At 42.8% G+C, this 24,458-nt stretch overlaps 1 pseudogene; it reads left to right on the forward strand.

Moving 5' to 3' along the window:
* The first annotated feature begins 1,122 nt into the window (after positions 1–1,122).
* LOC147712636 (uncharacterized) lies at positions 1,123–20,516 on the forward strand (annotated as a pseudogene).
* The last annotated feature ends 3,942 nt before the right edge of the window (positions 20,517–24,458 follow it).

Below are 24,458 nucleotides of genomic sequence, written 5' to 3' on the forward strand. Positions count from 1 at the left end.
CTGGTTCACGGAAGAGCTAAGAACCCAGAAACAACGCTGCAGAAATAAGGAGAGGCACTGGCGGAAGGCCTATAGCGAAGATACCAAAACTCTCTACAAGGAGACGCTGGTTAAATATGAAACCATGATCATTAAGGCTGAGAAAAAGTTTTTCAGTGAACAGCTAGAACTAGCCAAAAATTCCTCTAAGGAACTCTATGATACCACCAAGCAGCTAGCCGGTTACTCCCCTGATCTGAACCCACCCCCCTCTCAATTTTTCTGTGATGCCTTGGCCACATTCTTTTTTACAAAGGTCAACGACATCTTCTCGGCTTTCTCAAAAAACACTAATTCCTCCTCAATTATTTACACTTCAACTCCCTCTGGACCTAAGTTTACTCATTTTACAGATATCACCAATGCCCAAACTGCGGAAATCATTACCACGATTAGAACAGGCTCTGCACTCGATCCTTGCCCTTTTAAAATCCTCCCACCTATCATCGATGTGCTGATACCTGCTATTACCCTAATCTGCAACACCATGTTCAGATCTGGTATCTATCCAGACCCCTTAAAAAAAACCTCCTCAAACCTTTATTAAAGAAGCCACACCTTGATAAGGACGAATTGAAAAACTATCGCCCAATTGCAAGCCTTCCATTCCTGGCCAAAATCGCCGAAAAAGTAATGAATCAACAACTATCTGCCTTCATAGAGGAACACCATCTACTCAATGACACCCAATTTGGATTTCGCTGATTTCACGGTACGGAGAACGAGCTAATCAAGGCTGCGGATGACATCAGATCCATTCGAGATCTGGGTGGAACAGCAGTACTAATACTGCTAGATCTGTCGGCTGCCTTCGACACGGTCGATCACTCGATCTTGGTCGACCGTGTCGAAAACATGGGCATCCAACATACAGCCTAGAAACTGCTAGCATCTTTTCTGTCGGATAGGACCCATGCTGTCACACTGACCCACAATGACCATAAAGTAGCAGAGGACTTTAAAGAGGGCATGCTGGCAATTTGGGACTGGATGGCCTCCAACTGTCTAAAACTTAATTCCGATAAGACGAAAGTCGTCATATTCAGACAACTGACCCCAGAGTGGTCCTCCGCATGGTGGCCCATGGCCTTCGGTCCCCCGCCTAAACCTGCTAGCAAGGTGAGGAACTTGGGAGTGGTCTTTGACGACCGTCTTAATTTTTTCCCCCACGCCAACCAAATAGCATCCTCTGCCTTCCATAAATTGCGCCAAATAAAGAAAATAATCCCCTTCCTCCCTGAAACGGCCGCTAAAACCCTGGTGACCTCATTGGTGCTGTCCCCGCTGGACTACTGTAATGCCCTGTTTGCAAATGCTCAAGTAAGGGTCATCAACAAAATGCAAACCATCCAAAACTCAGCAGCCAGACTCCTGGCCAGAATCCCTAAACACAAGTCCGCGACTGACACCATTAGAAATCTTCATTAGGTGCATATCAGAAACAGGATCATGTTTAAGATTCTCTGTATTGTGTATAAGTCTCCGCACAATCAAGGACCTTAATTTCTCAAACAACATCTGATTCCCATCCGTCCACCCAGAGCTTTACGTTCCTCTACTCTAAATTATCTAGTGGTACCCCGCACCAAAACAGTTTCCTGGGGAGACCGAAAGTTCTAGGTCTCAGCCCTGAAATTATGGAACACTTTACCCCAGTCAATAAAAACCAGCCCCTCACTTTGGTCATTCCGCAAGCAGTTAAAGACCTGGCTGTTCAATCTCAACCTCAACCCAACCCAAATCTTAACCTCAGACCTTTCTTGCTAACAGGAGAATTTATTGGCAGATATCATAGCGCCGAGACGCCCACGGGCATTTGTTCGCACTCAATAAATGTCATTAATAAATAAATAAATAAATAAATTGCCTCTAGTGTATCCCAGGTTGCTGCAGTTCTCTCTGCCTGGTGCCTGATGGCCCACACCAGAATGCTCCTCCCGCTTTTACCAGGATGTTCCCGGAATATACGCTGCCCAAGTGTACCGGTTGTTAACTGCTCCGTACTCCCCCTGCTCTGCCGAGGGCTCTGCCAGGGCTCCGCCGAAGGTGCCGAAGGTCTCACCTCCGCCTGGTCACTCCCGCGTTTTACCGCGGCCACGGCCACGTCCGCGAGAGACCGCACAGAGAGAGATTCGGGAGCGGGAACGGGAGCGGCTAAGAGAAGTTTTGAAGTTCGTGGGCCCCCTCTTGCCTCCCGGCTCCCCGGCACGAAGAAGTCCAAAGAAATCCACGGAAATCGGCTCCGGCAGGCCGCAGGAGGCTCCCTCAAGGGACGTACTCGCACAACTGACTCGTTCGGCTCGCGGCTCACAGCTCACTGCTGACCTCTGGCGACAGGAAGAAGCAAACAAATCATGCAGTACAAAGTAACGTTTATATACTCATTTTTTTCTTTCAATTTTTGAAACACCACGTGATCATACAAAGTGAAGATATACTCATGTGCATAGAAAAAATGGCAATACAATGGAAAATCTGTCTTATATTACAGTTTCTACCACAATGTATCATTGTTAATTTCATTTTTTCCTTTTTACGTCGGAATATAGCAGCTTAGATACATATAATGTATGTGCAAAAAAATGCTATAAATATTCATACAAAAAATTGTAACAATAAAGTAATCTATATTTACAAGAGTATTTACACATATTGTAAATAGAGATACCTTTTTAAAATATTGCATAAAAAAAATCTCTCATTATAATTGTAAAAGAGTTAATGGAACCATCTGATATTTCTTTTGGTTCACAAGTGCAAACATTACAGCTTAAATGCTGGAATGCATGTGCAAATTACGCCATTTCTTGTGCAAGATTACTGCCTAAATGCAGTTGCATATATGTAAACTTGATGACTATATGCTGCTAAAAAAATTATCCGACTTATTCCATTTCTCTTATGAATTCATGATGTAAAAACATGATAATTAACAACTATTTAATTGAATTGACACCTGGTCCCAGGTATCAAAAAAGAATTACACTCATCAGACTGCTTCATTGAAACTTGCCAAAGTGCTAGGTGCCATAAAAAATGAAAAAATGTCTAAAATCAGTGACTGTGAAGTCTCATGCTTTAGAACCACTGTATTCTGTTTGGGAAGAGTTGTAACTCAGTTTTTTGTCTCCCTTGTGTCGTCCATCAAATTATTGACTCAAAATTCAATAGCTATCCCCTCTCTGCAAGCCTGCAAGATAAAATTGGTATAAAGAATAGAATGAGATATCTCAAAGGAACGTATGTAAGTCTTCAGTATTGTTGAGACCATTGGGAAATTTCCAGTTGTCTCAACATTTTTTCCCTATTTCCACCTCTCCTAGGTAGAGGGACTGTGTCAAAGTATGAGAGACAATTAATGTCTTTGTCGTGAACAGATTTAAAATGTCGCGCTACAGGAAAAGCTGGGTCGCAGTTTATGATGGCTCTGATGTGCTGCAAAATTCTCACGTGCGCCTGGAGCTTTGTGCTTCCCACATATCTTAGCCCACAAGTGCACGTGAGAACATAAACTGCAAATTCTGTGCGACAATTGTAACTGCCCCTAATGTCAAGTTCATTTTTTCTAAAAAGGTGTGTGCTGTATTTCGTGGTGTTCACACCAAATTTACAAGCGCGGCAGGTTGCACACTTAAAAAAACCTTTTCTAGTGGGTAGCCATATAGTTGCAGGGGCTTGCACCACTTTGGGTTCAGAAAGATATGCGGCCATAGTTTTACATTTCCTAAAGGTCACAGTTGGTTTATCAGGTAACCTTTCTTTTAAAATTTTGTCAGTTAAAATTATGGGCCAATTTTTATTCAAAATTGCTCTGATTTTACGTTCCTGCATGCTGTAGGTCGTGATTAGTCTGGGTTCTTCACCCTTGCTAGTCTCTTCCTCTATTTCACTGGTCATTGGCAATAATGCACTTGTAGGTTTATCACTGGCTTTTAAAACAGCATTAGTCAGGATAGTTTCAGTGTAGCCTCTTCTTCTCAATTTTTCTAGCGTCTCACTTTGGCATCTCTCAAAATCTTCAGATGTACTACAGATTCACTTTAATTGCAAGATTTCCCCTTAGGGGATACTAGTGATTAGATGTTTTGGATGGGCGCTGGATGCATGCAATATCGCATTTCCAGCCGTTGGTTTTCTATTTGCACTGGTAGTTAATCTGTTATTGACTGCATGCATCCGCACATCTAAGAATTTGATAGTACTTGGACTACTGTGTGATGTGAAGTGCAGGTTAAAATCATTTACATTTATCTTGTCTATGAAGTCCTTGGCACTATCACTGTCCCCTTTCCAGATTATGAAAACATCGTCTATAAAACGAAGCCAGTGACTGATCCTTTGCTCAACTATGTCCTTATATTCACCCATAAGGACCTACCTCTCCCAGAACCCTACGTGCAAACACGCGTAGCTCGGGGAGAAACAGGCCCCCATGGAGACACCCTGTTTCTGTCTAAACATTTCCTTGCCAAATGAGAAGAAGTTGTTATTCAAACACCATGTGATCAGAGACAATAGCATCTTATTGTGCAATACATACTCTGCTGGTCTAGTATGTAAAATATGTTCAACACCCCTTAAGAAACATTTATGTTGAATACTAGTATATAATGACTCGATATCAAGAGTCAATAACAACGAGTCGTTAGTCCAGGTGATGTCATCTATTTTGCTCAAAAAGTCTCCTGTGTCTTTTATATATGACGGCATTTTCTTAACCAGATCTTGTAGATAAATATCAATATATTGGCCCACTTGCTTCGTCATACTGTTTATGGCTGATATTATTGGATGCCCTGGAATTGGAACTTTTTCTTTATGAAGTTTAGGTAACAGGTACAGGAAGGGCACCTCCGGGTGCATATCAAACATAAAGTTATACTCTTCTGTAGTAATAAGACCCTTCTGTTTCCAATTTTGTAGTTCCTTCTTTATAGTGTCTTTAGCTTTGTTGTAGGTCTTCATAGTTGTTCTTTCATAGCAGTGTATGTTGTCTAGCTGTCGCATGGCCTCTTTTTCATATTGATCTTTAGGCCATAAAACAATGTTTCCACTTTTATCTGATTTTTTAAAAATTATTTCAGGATTGTTGTTGATTTTTTCCATACGTTTATTAAATTCAACTTGATTCTGGCTTGCTCGTTGTTTCTTAAAATTGACTTGACAATTTAGTTTTTTAATTTCTTTAATGACTCTGTCATGGAATACGTCTATCGCATCCTTTGGCATTAAGGGAACAAAAGAGGACTTTGGTTTAAATGGACTCTCTCCTGTGCCTTTCTGCAATAAGTCCATCTCTCTTAGACTAGTTTGTGTAGACATTTGTGAGGTATACAGTCCCTCGTTGTCGAGTTCATGCATAGCCCATAAAGTGGGAACTTTTGATACTTGTAGATTGGAGCCAGCTTCAATGGTTCCTTTATCTCGTTTTGCATCCCATCCATTTTTTAGAGCAAAGAATTTCTTCAATTTTAGTTTCCTTATGAAACAAAAAAGGTCAATACGTGTTGTGGCATAGTTGAAGTTAGTATTTAGGCAATAGTTTAAACCTAAGGCTAAGAGTTGCTCCTCCACTTTGGTTAAATTCATCGTTGTTAAATTTACGATAGTTTGTTGATCAGCCCTCATTTCCTGCGCCAATAATTTTGTTTTCTTTTGGGCTTCCCGCTTGCGTTTCCTGCGTTTTGTCCGCCTGATGGTGTCCCGCCTTTTCCGACCTGATTTTTGTCGTTCCGCGGCCTCAGGGTTTTCATCCAGGCTTCCACCAAAAAATCAATCTCCTCTTCCAAACTTAGAATGACCATATTTGATTCTCTGCCGTTACTAGCTGTGTCTACACTTGAGCCGCTTGTTAGAGGTTCCCTATCTGTTTCTGTTCCATCTTCATTTAGAGTTGCCGGGCCAGTATGCAACATATTAGGTTTATATATTTGCCCCAGTTGATAATCTTCCTGGTCCCGTGCAAATTTTTGTACCTTCCTTATTTTTATTTTTTCTTCATGTTTTTTTAGGCGCTCCTTGATTTCATTCTTTTTGGTTAAAATCAAATCCTTGTTGTCAGACTTCCATAGTTCCTTCTAAATCTTTTCAATTTCGGATATTAGTGCCAAACGATCTATTTCCGCATATTTAATAAGGATGTGAACTAGGTTCATCAACGCTTGTAGGTTACTTTCGTTTTAAATTGGGAAATTAATTCCTCTTCAATCCAGAGGTCCCCAGGGGGCCAACTAGCCCACCAGGTACCACCACTAAGCGCCACAGAGCTGCGTTGTAGAGTGTTGTAAAAAGGGGCATGGTCTCAGGACTTAATCCCCCAACCTAAAATATGCTACAGGGCTTGTTTGCACATATGTCACTGCAGACCCTGCCCCCTTCCTTCACTTTTGTACAAATATTCCTCTAAAATCAGCTGAAGTGCGAAATCCGATTTACTCACCTGTTATCAAGGGAGAACCCAGTGCTGCATCTTTTAGCCCAGCACTGACCCTGAAATATAATTCTAAGTGTACTTACCAGTAACTTGTATTTCCTTCCATAGGAATCCATTGTGTTGTTTTCACCAGAAAAGTTTCTAAGTGTCAATTTTTGAAACGTACAAATATTCCTCTAAAATTAGCCGAACTACGAATTCCGATTTACGCACCTGTATCAGGAGAGAACACAGTGCTGCATCTTTTAGCCCAGCACTGACCCTGAAAAGTAATTCTAAACGTACTTACCAGTAACTTGTATTTCCTCCCATGGAAATACATTGTGTGGTTTTCACCAGAAAAGTTTCTGTCTATTTTCAAAAACTAAAAATATTCTTTACACATTGCCTGTATGGCTTAAATGCATTCTTTCAACTGTTTACAGGAGATGCAGCAGTGCTAGATCCAGGATCCATCACTGAGTAAGAAAAGGTAACAATAGCACTACTTACTTGCTAAGTAAATTTCCTTCCATAGGGTAACATTGACTGGTTTCACTTGGAAAAGTGTGGAGTTTTGGAACTTTCAAATATTCCTATAAAATCAGCAGAACTAGGAATTCCGATTTACTCACCTGTTATCAGGAGAGACCTCAGTGCTGCATCTTTGAGCCCAGTACTAATCATTAAAAGTAGTTCTAACCATACTTACCAGTAACTTGAATTTCCTTCCATAGGCTAACATTGACTCGTTTAACATGGAAATTCTTCTAAGTGTGGAGTTTTGGAACTTTAAAGTATTCACCTAAAATCATCCGAACAACAAATTCCAATTTACTCACCTGTTATCGGGAGAGAACCTAGTGCTGCATCTTTTAGCCCAGCACTGTCCCAGAAAAGTAATTCTAACCATACTTACCAGTAACTTGTATTTCCTTCAATAGGAATCCATTGTCTGATTTTCACCAGAAAAGTTTCTAAGTGTCTATTTTCACAAACTAAAAATATTCCTAAAAAATTGCCTGTATGACTAACGCATTCTTTCAACTGTTTACCGGAGATGCACCAGTGCTGGATCCAGGATCCACCACTGAGTAAGAAAAAGTGACCATAGCACTACTTACCAGCTAAAGTAATTTCCTGCTATAGGATATTATTGGTGATTGTATGTGAAAAAATCTCTGTGTCAACTTTTAAAATATAATAATAATAATAATAATAATATTAATAATAATAATAATAATAATAATAATAATAATAATAATGATAATAATAATAATAATAATAATAATCCACATTTGTAAAGCGCAAACAATCACCCATAAGGGTATCCAGGCGCTGGGGGCCGTCGGGAAGATTAAGCAAGATATTGCCGAGAGTCATATGGTGCTGGGCTGACTGCCACTGGTGCTGGGGATTGAACCGTGATAATAATAATAAATAATAATAATGGGAGTTTTATAAAGTGATGTCATGAGTGAAGTCACTGACCATGTCATGAGTGATGTAATATGTGACGTCATCAGCAGTGTGCATTGCAGGCGCGCGAGTTATAGTAAGCTGAACTAACTATAACAGGTCAATTTCAATCGTTTTGTATGAGAGAAATGTCAAGCTAACTATAATGCCCCTGAAACGTACGTTTTTTTCAGTGAATTTCCAAGGTTTTTTAAATGCTAATTCTTAACTACAACGTGCCTGAAACTCATGTTTTTTTCAGTGAATTTGAAAGGATTTTTAAAAGATAATTCCTTAGTATAACCTGCTTGAAACCTACAGTTTTTTCATTGAATTTGTAAGGTTTTTTAAATGATAATTCCTATTTATAATGTTCAATACTCATATCTGTTTTTTTCTATCTTTTTAAATCATCATCCCATTCTCAACATAGTAAAAACTGCAAATATTACCACTCTTCAATGTATTCCTTCTTCCAAGAAAATCACTACAAACCAGAACCACAACTAATGTTAATAATATACAAACTATATATAGGACCTATATATATATACATAATATAACTATATAGTTAGGACCTATTATCCATAGGAAATCTGAAACATTCTATTCCTAATAACTTTGGCGCAAATTGATACATCTTTGCGAAGTTTTACAAACTTTTGATCAGTTCTGGTCTGCGCCTATCCTGAAAGCTTCAGGATCATTAGTCAAGTAGGGGCCGTGAAAAAAGGGGATACCCAAAACGCGTTTTCCTCATGCAATTTCCCATAGGACCTTTAGCCACAGCTACAGCCCAAATTGCTGAACGCGTATTACGCCAAATTTGGCAAAGATGTAGTCCTCAGTTCAGACTTGTGCCTTTTGCTTAAATGGTGTCAATCTGTTCTGTAGTTCCTGAGAAAATTACAGTTAAAACCATTTATATGTCTATGGCCATGGTGGATCCGCGCACCCTGAGTGCTGAATGCTAATTGGCTGTCAAGTGGTTGTCAACATTTAAAACCAGAAACTGTTGGCAGCCATTCTGTGCCTCGGTAGAAGCGAAGCTGAAGAAGTCATTGGAATACGTGTGCAAAACATAGAAAGAGGGTAGAGTAGAAATGCTTTTACCCTCTAGACCTGCATAGGGGGTGCCAGAAGGACCCCCAGTGTCCACAGTTATTATTATTTTTTTTTAAACCCGGCAGGTGTGTGTAGGGTGTGCGTACTCTGAAGTAAAAAATAAATAAAATTAAACAAAGCTTTTTTATAATTAGCCCCTGGGGGGGCTAAATACATGGGGCAAAATTGTTATATTTTATGGGGTGCCCAGCCCCAGGGATCGTCACCCCCGGGGGCTAAAAAAAATGGTTGGGGGGTAGCAAGGTCTCCAAAGCCCTGGGGACCACCACTCCCTGGGGCATTATGTATTGTGGTAGGCCAGCTCCTGCAGTATCCCGGGATGTCCATCCTGCCCTCCCATAGCAAGGAAATCTGTTCTCTCTTTCAAAATCTAAATCAGTTGGCTTTTCCACATGGAAATCTGTATGTTAGTAGCTCCCCATGTGGAAAAGCAATGCCGGCTCCTAAACGTGTAGAAGTTGTGCACCAAAGGTGCTGGAGTCGTGCACCCTACAAATTATGAGTCATGCATCCAGCACGTGCACACCAGGGGGCTGCACTGAGCGCCGCGCTGGGTGCGCAACTTCTAATTTTACCGTACAAAAATAACCCATATCAGTAATTTTTAATATCCCATCCTCTGAGTATTATAAAAATGTTGGGGACCGTGGGGGGAGCTAAAATGCCCTCACCGTCCTGCGGGCTCCCCACGTCCTTCGGGAGCCGGCATTGCTTTTCCACATGGGGAGATGCTAACATGCATGTGGAAAAGCAATCTAGTTTGGATTTTGAAAGAGAGAACAGATTTCGCTGCTCTCTCTTTCAAAATTTAAACCAACTTTGCTATGGGCGGGCGGGAGCTGCGAGACTCCCAACCTCTCGTAGCAAACAGCAGTGTCCCGGGGGGTAGAAACCCCGGGACACTGCTGGAGCCAGCCCTGGGGCGTGGCGATCCCCAGGGCCCTCGAGGGCTCCAGGCGGAGGGCCATGCAGCCTGCCTCGCACAAAACACAAATCCTCGGGGTGGTGGTTCCCGGGGCTTGAGGGGGGTTGTTGAGGCCCACAAACCTCTAATTTTGCAGTGGGGGGGCCTTGGAGCCCCCCAACCATTTATTTTATAGCCCTGGGGGGGGCTCTCATTCTTACTTTGGAAACAGCAATTATGAGAAAATATTCCTGTGAGATAACAAAGGATTTTGAAGTCCATTTTCGATCTTTTTGTTGTAGTTTGCAGCTGTTAAAGCAACAACAATTTTTACTCCGTCTTTGTAAATATGTCACTAAGTTTTGTAATGTTGACAATCTTGTCTTGCATTTAAATAGGCACAAAGTATTTATTGAAGTTTATTGTGAATCGTGAAGCAACACTGTTGTGATCGATAAAATTGAATGAGTTGTGTACTTGTTTTGCTCGTAATGTGCATAAGGACAGATTTACAAGTTCATTGCGTAACTATTGCATCACTTTTAAGATGGGAAATGTTACTTTCCTTTCTGTCATGTAGGGGATCCTGGGTACATATAACGATTTCTGTACAGCCAGTACCTTTCAACCCTACCCCCAAATGGCTTTCTGCCTGTCACCATAGTAACAGTTCATGGAACACTTTAGTGAGCACAGAGGTTAGAAGTTCACTACACTATGTTGCTGATCGAAACAGTTACTGTGCTGGAGTATTAAAAGTTTTCCATAGGAACCGTTAGTCGCAGCTATAGACTCTGGTAAAAAACTGGTAAAGATTTAGCCTCAGTATTATACTTCAAGTTATAAATATAATTTCTATTTTTAAATGTTTTCTAACTGTATTATTATCACAATAAATAATAGTGAAATGTCAGAAAAAGAAGACATATATACTTTATTAAACAACACAAATGCGTCCCCTAGAATTTAGGGGGCGACCCTCTGGGTGCAGCTTTGTGAAATCCCCTCAGCGATTTAAATCAAAATATTGAATCCTTTTGTTAACCAAAGAGTTGAAAGAAGTCATTAAAGTGCATCCATTGTAATCTAGTGAATCACTTTTTTTTCACTTGCATGTGAAGAGTTCTTTCAATTTTGTTAATCACATTAATATGTATTCTTTCTTCATCATTCTAGTAGAATTGGTCCCAATGCATTTCGTGCCAAGGTGGCACTTCATCAGGGTAATCTATAAACAAAAATGTGCAATGAGGACCCACATTATCCACTGAATGATACAATAAATTAAATGTCTGGCTATTACATAGGTAGCAAACGTTTCAAGGTGATGACAAGAGGTGAAAGCCAAATGATCAGAGAACGATATCGGAGATACCAGTGTGAAAAGGTAACATGATCCAAATAGATTCCCCTGATGACTCGTGCTCCTATCATCATCGCAGGTTCCTCTCCCACTCAGTCCTTCTGGTACCACTAACTCAGTGACCAAATTGTCCACGCACGTAGTGGTGGGCCCGTGTACTCGGTTGTTTAGGTCTACATGAGGCGTTTGAAGCGCTAGGACGGACCATCACAGTGCTTGCGATAGGAGCAACTCTAAAATGGTGTAGAGCAAGTGCACCCCGTCTTTTTTATTCCTAGGGTCACATGTGTAGTGATGCATGTGCTGAATTGGTGTGGTGTGGGTGTATACCAGCCATGAGGGAGTGTGTGTGTGTGCCGTTTTGACAACTAGACCTGAAACTAAGAAATCAGTACAATGGGAATTTGGGCAATGTTGTGTTTTTGTTTTTTCCTGAAAGTGTAATCTGAGTGGGCCGGCCTGATGCATGCCAGTGCTGCGCGAGGCTCTGAACCATGATTCAGGAGCTATGGGCATTTTTCCATTGTGAGCTATATGAGAAATCAAGTGATTCTGGTGTCCGTCTTGTAGTGCTGACATCACTCGGATCTTAAAAGAAAATGTGTCATTATATCTGTAAAGTTCCACAACATGGCCAACCTTGAAGGTACGAGGTATCACTGACTCAATATTCATTCTTAGTTGCATACATAAAAGATGGGGGACATAACATATTTCTGCGATCATGAATATTTGTTGTATATTCACTGGAGTGTTGTAGCTGTAGTAATACAGGGCTGTTAAAGGTTTAAGTTGCAGTTTTATGCACATGAAAGGCAGATAATATATACGTATGTGGTCATTTAGTATACTGTTGAACTTGGTGCTGGAAATCAGTGTTCGAGGCTCGGAGTTACATCCACATCCTGTTATTGAAGAGTAATGGCGTAATCAACGGCTGCCTGAAAAATGTTTTGTAAATACAGTGCTCATGTACATTGCTGATTAAGTTTTGGGTTGATTTTGCGCTATATAAATGTGATTAAAAAAACTAGGAGGAATAGCCCACACCTACTGTCAGAGGTAAGATGGTTTTATACGCTATTTATATCACAATATAATGTGGTAGGGCGAAGGAGCAGCATTTTACAAACATAATAAAAACACAGACACACATAGATAGTTGAAGTGTGTACGGGCACGTGTGCTCAATTCCATTTTATTACGTTGCTGTTGGTAACAAATAGAATAGTAATCATGATATCATACAAAGATATTCAATCGTAAATGGTTTCTAACTTCTGCTGTACAAAGGTAGGAGTACTACATGTACAATAATACACAGAAGATTCTATCGTAAAGGGTTCATGAGTTGTGGCGCACTAAGGTAGGGTCGGTTTGAGTGGAACCTGCGATGATGTGTGGTTTAGGCAGACGGCACTGCTAACAATGTCTTTTGGCTACTGAATTTGGCATTAATAAGGCCACGTTGCATTTATTTATGGTGCACTGAGTTAGTGGTACGTCTAGTATTCAGCGTGTTGTCTACTGGACTACATAATCTGTATTCACAATTGAAATAAAAGATGAGACATGTATGGAAAACATTGTCGAAATGTGTATGTTTCAGGGACATTATAGTTCAAGTTGTGACCTGTGCTGTCCGCAGTGTAGACTGCCATTGAGTGTGCCTTTGCACTTGCAGCGTGAATTTTGTTTTTCAACTAAACCTAGAACTGATATAAAAGACGTTTTTGAAGGAAGGCTACTAATGGGATATAGTTTAGGGTTTGATAGACGTGTTATTGAGTTTTGGTACTGCACTCTGCAAATAATGAATGAAGAGTCCGTTAAATTCTGCCTGAATACGGCCACTTGGCAATGAATTATGGTGAACTGAGTTAGTAATAATAATAATAATAAGCCATTTGTTAAGCGCCTGGTTACACAAAAGAACACTGTGTCCCCGCGCTGACTATTGCTAGATTTCTGAAGGCAGATGTTGACAGAGCCAAAGAGAGGGAAGGTTTACGTAGTAGGAAACAGAAACGTTTTGAGTTTCCCCCGGAATCTGGATTCGGAGGGTTCCATTCGGAGGTGGACCGGGAGTTCATTCCACTGTTTAGAGGCCAGGTACCTAAAAGAATGACCACCCATCCTTGCTCTGGTGATACGGGGAAGTTTGAACAGCATCGCGCCAACCGATCTCAGATTCCGGATAGGGTGATGTGCAATGAGGAGGTTCTTTAAATAGCTTGGGCCTTTGCCCTCGGCGATGAGGTGCTCAAAACAAAGGACTTTAAATTTAATCCGTTCCCTGACTGGGAGCCAATGGAGCTTGGCCAGAGTGGTCTTCGCAGAAGCTCTGCGAGGAAGCCCGAGCACAAGGCATGCAGCAGCATTCTGAACGTACTGAAGTTGGTGAAGGCCTTTCTTACTCAGACCTACAAGCAGAGCATTCCCATAGTCAAGGTGGGGGGTCACCAAGGCATGGACAATAGTCTTTCTGGCTCCAGTAGGAAGGAGATCTAAGACCTTCCGAAGGACCCTCAGTATGCTGAAGCACCTACCAGTCACCTTGCTGACGTGGGACTTGTAAGAGAGGTCTGAGTCAAGCAATACGCCAAGATTTCTTACCGAAACCACAGTAGGACCTTTGGGACTGAGCGTGTACGTAACCTGCAATGATGCGTGTCTGGACAGGCCGCACTGGGGGTAATGTTTTTTGACTACTGAATTTTGCCTTAATGAAGCCTCGGGCGATTATTTTTAGTGTACTGAGTTAGTGGTACGTCTGGTGTTTAGCGTTTGCTCACCCTGTGATGATGCGTGGTCTGAACGGGCTGCACTCAAAGCATTGAATGTTGCATAGTGGATTGCATGTACTATGAGGGGGAAAAAATTACTATTGATGATTATCAATTGTTCTGCAAACGAGGTCTACTGATTGCTCCCCATAACAAATTAAACAATTGGGGACGTATGTCTGGTGGCAACGTTGAAGGTGATGCCCCAGTGGTACTTGGTATTGCCAGTGGTGGAGGTACATTTTGGCACAGTGTTCTACATTCTTTGTGAACATAGTTCACAGGATGCTGGGATTATTGTGCATACTAGCAGTGCCACAGGAGTATTTTTTGTCTGTGCCTTAAATAAATGAAGGCTCAATTCCCTACTGTCTGTAGTGTAGATAGAATGCTGAATTGAAGTTGTGAATTTTACCGTCTGCAGTGTACAGCAAAGCCACTAGTCTGCACAGGTATAGAAGAATGCTTTTTTCACTTATTTAAACAAAACGTAAATTGTCTCTGCATTAAGTAAATCAAGGCTGAATCCCCTAGTGTCTATAGTGTACTTGTATAGCTGTATTCAAGTGGTAAACCCTGCTGTCCGCAGTGTAGATCTTAGGGTGGAGTGCATCATCTGTAATCATTATTGAAGTGGAAGATAGAACATGTATAGAATACATAATTAAAATATGTATGTATCAGGGACATTTAAAAGGGACAGTGTGTCTCACCGTGAGATAAAACAGTTCACTCTTCTTTGCTAGGATTTATGGAGTACTGAGTTAGTACTATCTTTGGCGCTGAGCTTGCACGTATCCTGCGATAATGCTTAGTGCAGGGAGGCTGCACTGGGAGCAATGTTTTTTGCCTAGTGAATTCTGTCTTAATAAGGCTACGGGAGATGACTTGCGGTGCAATGACTTAGTGGAACTGAAAGAACTCAGCGTGTGCGCACTCTGCTATGGTTTGTGGTTTGGGGGGTCGCAGTGGTATAATGTCTCTTGTCTACTGGAATGCGTCATGTACAAACGCTATTCTTCCTGAATCATGAGCTGTCACAATGTAGATCAAAGGCAATAGTCATCACTGACATCAAGAAATTCTTTTTGTTGTATCCTTTAACAAAATCTGAGGACATAAAGTACAATTATCTCTACCTTAAATAAATCAAGGCTAATTTTCATGCCGTCCGTAGTATAGATTCAAAGCTGAATTGAAGTTGTGAACCATGCTGTCAAAAACTGTAGATCGAAGGCAGTACTGAGCACAGATATGGATGAATGATTTTTATTTCTTCTTTTAACAAAAGCTGTCCACATACAGTACAATTGTCTCTGCATTAAATAAATCAAGGGTGAATTCCCTACTGTCCGTAGTGTAGATACAAAGTTGAATTCAAGTTGTGAGCCCTGCTGTCCGCAGTGTAGATCAAAGGCACTACTTGACACAAACATCGATGAATGTCACAGTTAACAAAATCTGGGGGCACAGTACAATTGTCTCTGCCTTAAATAAATGGAGAATTAATGTAATATTGTCTGTAGAGCTAATGTGCCATTGGTACCAAGTTGTGAACCCTGCTGGTCGCAGTGTAGATCGAAGGCAGCAGTTGACACAGACATCAAGGAATGCTTTTTTGTCACATACGTTAACAAAATGTGAGGATACAGTATAATTGTCTCTGCCTTAAATAAATACAGAATGAATTTAATATTGTCTGTACTTCTTGCATCAAGTGGTGAACTCTGTTAATCGCAGTGTACATTTGAAGGCAGTAGTTAGCACAGACTTTGAGGAATCATTTATGTGGCATCCTTTAACAAAATTCTCTCTGCTTTACATAAATCAAGGCCTACGTGAATGGTGTCCGTAGTGTAGATGGAAAGCTGAATTTAAGTTGTGAACCCCACTGTCCACAGTGTAGATCGAAGGCAGTAGTTGACACAGAAATTGTGGAATGCTTTGTTGTCACATACTGCAACAAAATCTGATGACATAGTTCAATTGTCTCTGCCTTAAATAAATCAAGGCTGAATTCAATGTTGTCTGTAGTGCATATCCGCAACTGGTATAAAATTGTGAACTCTATACTGACCGCACTGTAGATCGAAGGCAGTAGTCAGCACAGATATTGACAAAGTATTTTTGTCACTTATTTTAACAAAGTCAGAAGACATACAGTATAATTATCTGTGCCTTACGTAAATCAAGACTTACTTCAATGCTGTCCATAGTGTAGATCCAAAGCTGAATTCAAGTTCTGAATCCTGCTGTCCGCACTGTAGATCGAAGGCACTAATCAGCACAGATATCGACAAAGAATTTTTATCACTTATTTTAACAAAGTCTGAGGACATAGAGTACAAATGTCTCTGCCTTACATAAATCAAGGGTAACTTCAATGCTGTGCGTAGTGTAGTTCCAAAGCTGAATTCAAGCTGTGAAGCCTGCTTTCTGCAGTGTAGATCGAAGGCAGTAGTCGATACAGACATATGTCTGCAGTGCTGTGGCGCTGAGTTCATAATGGGCCTGTATTGAGGAGGCACATGGTCATGGTGGCATCCACGTGGCAGGCTGCGGACCTTCGCTGTGGCAGAGTCTCTTCTCCTTGTAGAAGTGAACCATGCCCAAGGCGTAAGCTAATTATTTATAGCTTTACGCTGACGTTGCATACGTTGGACTAGCCCACTCTGCTTCTGCTTGAAGGGGGGGAACAACAAAGGTACATGACCGAGATATTCCGCAGACTCTGAGATAGTATTGTTGCGTCCACTGTGCAGTACACTACGAGGCAGATTTACAAGCCTCTTGCACTACTTTTGCTTCACTTTTCCTATGTTAAAAGTGATGCAAAAGTGCCGCAAGGTGCTTGTAAACCTACCCCTACATGTATTAATAGTTTATCTACACACAGAAAAGTTTTTGTTTTCTATAGTGAGTTGTGTAGAGCATTTCATCTGTAGTCTTGGCATTGTGTACATTATTGTTGATGTGCGAATTCCTTCTCTTATACATAGTTGGTTGCCACATCTCTGAACATTGAGCTAGTGTGCTGTTGAACGGATATATTATTTTGGGATGGTCCGTTATCCAGTTCTGAGTTGCCTCTGAGGTAGTAGAGTGGGAGGGGTCAGGAGGGGTGCTTGTAGTGATGGTGGCGTTGGGTATTGTGATTTTGTTGGTGTCGAAAGTTTATAATTAGTACCTCTATCACATATTCCTCTTTAAATATGGGAATAAGTTGGATGTAATTTACGCAGTACATAGTGGACGTCCTTACACTACTTACTTGATGTTAATTTGTTAGTGGTAAGTGGAACTATTATCTGTTTTATTAGGTAGCATTACAGATTTGGCTTCTTGTTGAAAGTATGGGAAAGTGGTGAACATTATAATTAGGAATTGTCATTTAAAAAACCTTTGAAATTCACTGAAAAAACCATAGGTTTCAGACAGTTTATAGTTAGGAATTATCATTTAAAAAACCTTAGAAATTCACTGAAAAAACATAGGTTTTAGGCAAGTTATATTTAGGAATTATTATTTAAAAAACCTTAGGAATTCATTGAAAAAAACATAAGTTTTTAGGGGTGTTATAATTAGCTGGAAATTTTACTCGTACAAAACCATTGAAATTCTTCCGTTATTATTAGTTGTACTAACTGTAACTCTTGTGCCCATAATCCACTGGTGATGATGTCACATATTACATCACTAATGACATCTCAAATGACATCACTGATATAATCACTGATAACAGGTGGAGAAGACATTTGGTGGTGGGCTGTGGGACTTCTTTGGGAAAGATCAGTTTATCTGCCCCTACAGCGTGGGGAATGTGTGAGCACTCAAAGCAGGACTCATCAGTAACCTTCACTCATGTCCCTATACCACATTCTATCTAATAGTGCGTTATGGATCCCATGATCCCCAGCTGACTTGTCAGAGCGCTGGGAGTGGAAGTCAGGCAGAGAGTGTTGCTAAAAGTGTAAACAACTGTGTTTTGGAGATTACTGACCCAGTCTGAGACTGGTACGGCTGGTGGGGGTGGTGCTTTCTTAAGCTGGGTACGTAATGTATACCTAATGCTTCGCCTATGTTTGTGGGAACATTTAGGGGTACCTGGAATAGGGGACTTAGGGTGGGGTCAAGTATCATGTTCCATTCGGTATCATTGTCAGGGGCTTTGGACGGTGTCTATGTGGGCGATACATAGGAATTATACCTACTACTCAAACTGACCAGGGAAGTCGAATTCTTTTCCCTCTTGGGGATGCTAGTACTTTTGACATAGGACTTTGGACCATTTCCGTGACTAATGGTGCTTCACTCAGTTTGTGTGGAGCCTGCTGCAGAGGAGGAAGGAACCTTGTCTGTCTGTGCAGTTACCATCAGTTACCTTCATCTACAGACCCCCCTCAGACCCCATATCTGCCCTCACCCCCCCCCCCCCCGCCCAGGAGGGGGAGAGAGCCTGGGCACGTCTGCACAAGTCTCTGATCAGAAAAAAAGACTTGAATGCACAAAATGTTTATGAATAAAGAAGAGAATGCTGTAAATCTGCAAAAACAGCCAGAGTAAATAAGCTCCAATATTAAAGAAAGCCTTCACGTCCGAGACAGAGGACCCCAAGCATAAACTGCGGGATACTGGAAGAAGCAGTCAAGGGCAGTTCAGTGGATGTAAGAGTCGGAGCTGTGCACCTTCACGCAACAAGCAAAGAAAAGAACTCTAGAGAATTAAGGCAAACTACCTCCTGTATAAACAAGTCCAATAACAGCATTTTATCATGGGATCTGTAGGATATGGTTACAGCAATGCTTTGATGTCCACAATTATAACAACCCACCATTCAGTGCTGTAGGTGTACTGCAAACACTTTCTAACTAAACAACATCAACGAGAAAAGAGCACAATGGAGTGGAGCCGGACAACTGAAGGGTGAAGGAAAGACAAGTTCTGCTATCTACAATACAAACCTTTTCACAATTTGTTGTGACCAGTGGGATGATTAATCTTTATCCCCAAGCATGCAACACCATTATTTAATCTAAAGACACAATCACCCACTAAGAAGGGCATTTAGTGATAATTGTACTTTGTTCAATCAGAAAGAACATTTCTGAAATATCACACACTTGCAAGGAATGTGAGACTAATGCAAGTGCTTTATCAACCATGTTGGCCCATCCGGAAAAGCAGTCATAGGATGAAGAAAAATGTATACCTCACCCAAAGAAAGAAAAATCAAACACATGCAGCGAAAGCTTTAGTTTGTCATCACTACTAAAGTGCCGTCAGCAAACGCACACAGATGAAAAATCATTCAACTGCAGTGAATGTGTGAAGAGCTTCATTCAATTATCAGGCCTACAAAGACATTTACAAAAACATGCAAGGAAAAAATCTTACCATTGCAATGAATGTGGAACTAGTTTAAGTGACTCCTCAAACCTAAGAATTCATCAGAGAATGCACAAAGGGGAAAAACCATACAAGTGCAATGAATGTGAGAAGAGTTTTATTAGGTTATCAACCCTAAAACAGCATCAGAGAACACACACCGGGTAAAAAGCCATATCACTGCAATGAATGTGGAAGTAGTTTTAGTCAATCGTCAACATTAAGGAAACATTAGCGAATACACACAGGAGAAAAACCTTTCATATGCATTGAATGTTTGAAGAGCTTTAGTCAGTTATCACACCTACAAAGCCATCAACGAAAACACACGGGGGAAAAACCATATCATTGCAGTGAATGTGGTTGTAGTTTTAGAGAATCCACAACATTAATAAATCATATGCGAACACACACAGAGGAAAAACCATACCATTGCAATGAATGTGGAAGTCGTTTTAGGAACTCCTTATATCTCAGGATTCATCAGAGAACGCACACAGGGGAAAAGCCATACAAGTGCAGTGAATGTGTGAAGTGCTTTCGTCGGTTATCGTACCGACAAAGCCATCACCTAACACACACAGGGGAGAAGCCATTCAAATGCAATGAATGTGAGAAAAGTTTTAGTCAATCGGCAAACCTAAAACAGCATCAGAGAACTCACACTGGGGAAAAACGATATCAGTGCAGTGAATGTGGAAGTAGTTTCAGTAACTTATCAACATTAAGATATCATCAGCGAACACACACCGGGGAAAAGCCATTTAAATGCAGTGAATGTGAGAAGAGTTTTAGTCAATCTGCACACCTAAAACAGCATGAGAGAACTCACACTGGGGAAAGACCATATCAGTGCAGTGAATGTGGACATAGTTTTTATAAATCTTCTACATTAATGACTCATCAGCAAACAAATACAGAGGAAAAGCTAAGTGCAGTCAATGTGAGAGGAGCTTTTGTCAACTATCAAACCTACAAAGACATCAGTGTAAACACACAGAGGAAAGCCCACTCAAGTGCAGCCAATGCTTGAAGAGCTTTTGATGATTTTCACACCTACAAAGCACCAGTGAATGCACACAGGAAAAACTATTTAAGTGCAGTGAATGTGTGGAGAGCTTTAGTTAGTCATCACTACTACATAAGCCTTCAGCAAACACACCCAAGGGAAAAACATTCAAGTACATTGAACAAGTGAAGACCTTTTTCTGATTATCACCCCTATAATCCTTTGAATACCATAAGCAAAAACTCACCTTAATGAAAAGTGCATAGAAGCAATCCTAGAGGTGCAGCAAATACGCAAACATTTAAGGCCATCAACATCCTGTCTGTGGACATACTCAGGAATAAAAAATTGCAGTTCTTTTGAGATGAAGGAATTACTCAAAATAATAAAATTACAATTATATTGAATCCTCGAATACCAGATTATAAAAAGAAGGTGATAATAGACTGGATTAGTAGGAAAGAAGAAAAAACTGATATTTGTAAAATTATAAAAGTGTCTGTTCTCAGCGATTGTTCATTTCTTTAAACCTAGGACAAAATACAAAATACCAGCAAAACATACTGGGAGACGAGCACAATGTGAACTAAAATAAAATACCCATTGTTTGTTTTTATTTATTTAGGTATAGTTAGAAAGAAAAACATCCAAGTACACCTGATCATCCTACAATGTGAACAATGCTTGGACTAAAAAGGGTCATTAAAAACTACTTGAAGTTGAAGTGGAAGGGTTTTGTAAAGCGCTCTACTACCAAACGGTTTCTTGGCGCTGCAGAAAAACTAACCTGAGGGAAGCAGGGGAAGAACTACAGTGGGTAAGCTAGGGTTAAGAGGTGAGTTTTAAGAGCTTTGCGAAAGTCCATGTAGATGGAAGCAACCCTTGACCCTGGTCACAGGCCAGGTTGCTCCCCACCACGTCAGCACCACCCTTGCTGCCCCCTTGCTGCCTCTACTTTCCAGCCGTTTTTTCTCCCGACTCCTGCTCCCGCCGCTGCCTCCCCTGCGGCCCGCCCACCATGCCTGATTGGACCCCTGCTCCCCCTCCCACCTGCTCCTCCCTCCCTCGCCCCTTCTTAATGGAGTCCACTGTGTGGTTGCGCAGCAGACATGAGCAGCGGGCGCGCTGCTGGAACGCCGAAGGCGCACCAAAGGCAAGCCCGTCTGTGCCCGTCCGTGCCTGGACCGTGCCTAGTGCCAGAACCCCTAGCCCCCGCCGAAGCCAAGCCGCCTGACTGAGATACGACTCCGCCGCCCTCAATGCACTCAACACTAGACGACCACCCGCCTGCTACCAAGCCACCCCGAAGCGCACCCATGGACCCTTCACCTGCCAAGCCTGCAAATTCACCTGCCTTCGTACCTGCACCCCACCCACCAAACACAGCAACGACAACAACAACCACCTCAAGTGCATCCTGCTCAACACCTGCTCCGTCCACAAACACACCGTTGAACTCTGGGAACTCCTCGACACAACAGCTCCAGACGTCGCCTTCCTCACGGAAACCTGGATGAATGCCTCCTCGGCCCCCGAAATCATCATAGCCATCCCGGACAGCTACAAAATCACCCGGAAGGACCGCGTCAACAAAACCGGAGGAGGAGTCGCCATCATCTACAGGAACACCATCAGCATCACGACCAATGTCGAACTCACACTCACCGCTGCCGAACACCTACACTTCCAGATCCACACCGACCCCCAGACCACCCTCAGAGGAACCCTCATCTACCGACTCACGGGCCCACGAACACAATTCAGCGAGACCATTGCCTTCTTCATCAGCCCACACGCCATAGCCTCTCCAGAGTACATCCTCCTAGGGGACCTGATCTTCCAGCTGGAGAAAAACGACGACAGCAACTCCACCACCCTGCTCGACAACCTCGACAACCTCGGACCCAAGCATCTGGTGGACACGCCCACCCACCTCGCCGGCCACACACTCGACCTCATCTTTTCCTCCAGCAACCATGTCTCCTTCAGCCACTCCTCCGGACTACACTGGACCGACCACAGCTACATCCACTTCACCTTCAAAAAGACCACCTCCCACCACCAGACACCACAGATCCCTCATAGATGCTGGAGCAAACTCACCACAGACCAACTGACCGCATCGCTGAGCCAGTACCCACCTGCCGACACCCCGACACCAATGACGGAGCGCACAACCTCGCACAGTGAATCACAAACTGCGCCGACGACCTCGCCCATCCAAAGAAAATCCCCCAGGCAAGACTAGCAACAGAAAAACTGCATGGTTCACAGACGCCCTCAAAATCGCAAAGAAATCGTGCAGAACCCTCGAAAAAGCCTGGCGCCACAAGCGGACATAAGAAAACATGGCAGCCCTCAAGAGCGCCACCCGCGACTACCACCAGATGATCTGCACCAACAAAAGGACATCATTCAAAGAGCGGCTGGACAACAACGCCCACAACAGCAAGGAACTCTTCAGCATTGTCAAAGAGCTCTCCAATCCCAGCGCCAGCAACAACGACATCTCACCGTCACAAGACCTCTGCAACTCCCTCGCCACATTCTTCCACCGCAAGATCACAGACATACACGACAGTTTCGGACCCCAAACCCCACCCCCAACCAATGACCCTCAACGCTTGGACCCCCATCAGCACCGAAGACACCACCGTGTCATGAACAGCATCCACTCTGGCTCCGCCTACGACCCATGCCCTCATCATATCTTCAACAAAGCTGACGCCATCATCGTACCCCACCTCCGGAACGTCATTAAAAACTCCCTCACGTCAGCCACATTCCCTGAAAGCTGGAAACACGCAGAAATCAAAACCGTACTGAAGAAACCAACAGCGGACCCCAAAGACCTCAAGAACGTCCGCCCCATCTCTCTCCTCCCCTTCCCGGCTAAAGTCATCGAGAAGACCGTCAACAAACAGCTGACAGCATTCCTTGAAGAAAACAACTCGCTCGACCCATCCCAGTCCGGATTCTGAGCCAACAAAAGCAACGAGACCGCCCTCATCGCAGCCACTGATGACATCAGGACCCTGATGGACAACGGAGAGAAAGCCGCCCTCATCCTCCTCGACCTCTTGGCAGCCTTTGACACCGTCTGCCACCGCACCTTAATAACCCGCCTCTACAACACTGGGATCCAAGAAATGCCCTAGACTTGATGAAATCGTTCTTCTCCGACAGAACCTAGAGAGTCCGCCTCCCACCCTTCCGCTCCATGGCCTCCAAGATCATCTGCGGCGTACAGCAGGGCTCCTCACTCAGCCCTACCCTCTTCAACATCTACATGAGCCCCCTCTCCGCCATTGCACGCAAGCACAACATGAACATCATCTCTGACGTCGACGACACCCAACTGATACTCTCCCTCACCAAAGACCCCCTCATCGCCAAAGCCATCTTCCAGGACGGAATGGAAGTTGTTGCAGAATGGATGAAGCTCAGCCGTCTAAAGCTCAACTCATACAAAACGGAAGTCCTCATCCTCGGACAATCCCCATCTGCCTGGGACGACTCCTGGTGGCCCACGGAGCTGGGCACTGCACCGATACCCACGGACCATGCACTCATTCATCCTGGACTCCTCCCTCACGATGACCAAGCAAGTCAACACAGTCTCGTCCTCATGTTTCAACACCCTGCGCATGCTCTGAATGATCTTTTGGTGGATCCCCACTGAAATCAGAAAGACGATCACCCAGGCCTTCGTCACCAGCCGGCTGGACTACGGAAACGCCCTGTACGCAGGAACCACAGCCAAACTTCAGAAACGCCTTCAACGCATTCAGAACACCTCCGCACGACTCATCTCGACATCCCTCGACACAGCCACATATCTGCCCACCTGAGAAACCTGCACTGGCTCCCCATCAGCAAGAGGATCACGTTAAGGCTGCTCACCCACGTACACAAAGCGCTCCACGACTCGGGCCCCGAATACCTCAACAACCGCCTGTCGTTCTACACTCCCACCT

Source organism: Lissotriton vulgaris, chromosome 5 (assembly GCF_964263255.1).
Source record: "Lissotriton vulgaris chromosome 5, aLisVul1.2, whole genome shotgun sequence".
Taxonomy (NCBI): Eukaryota; Metazoa; Chordata; class Amphibia; order Caudata; family Salamandridae; genus Lissotriton; species Lissotriton vulgaris.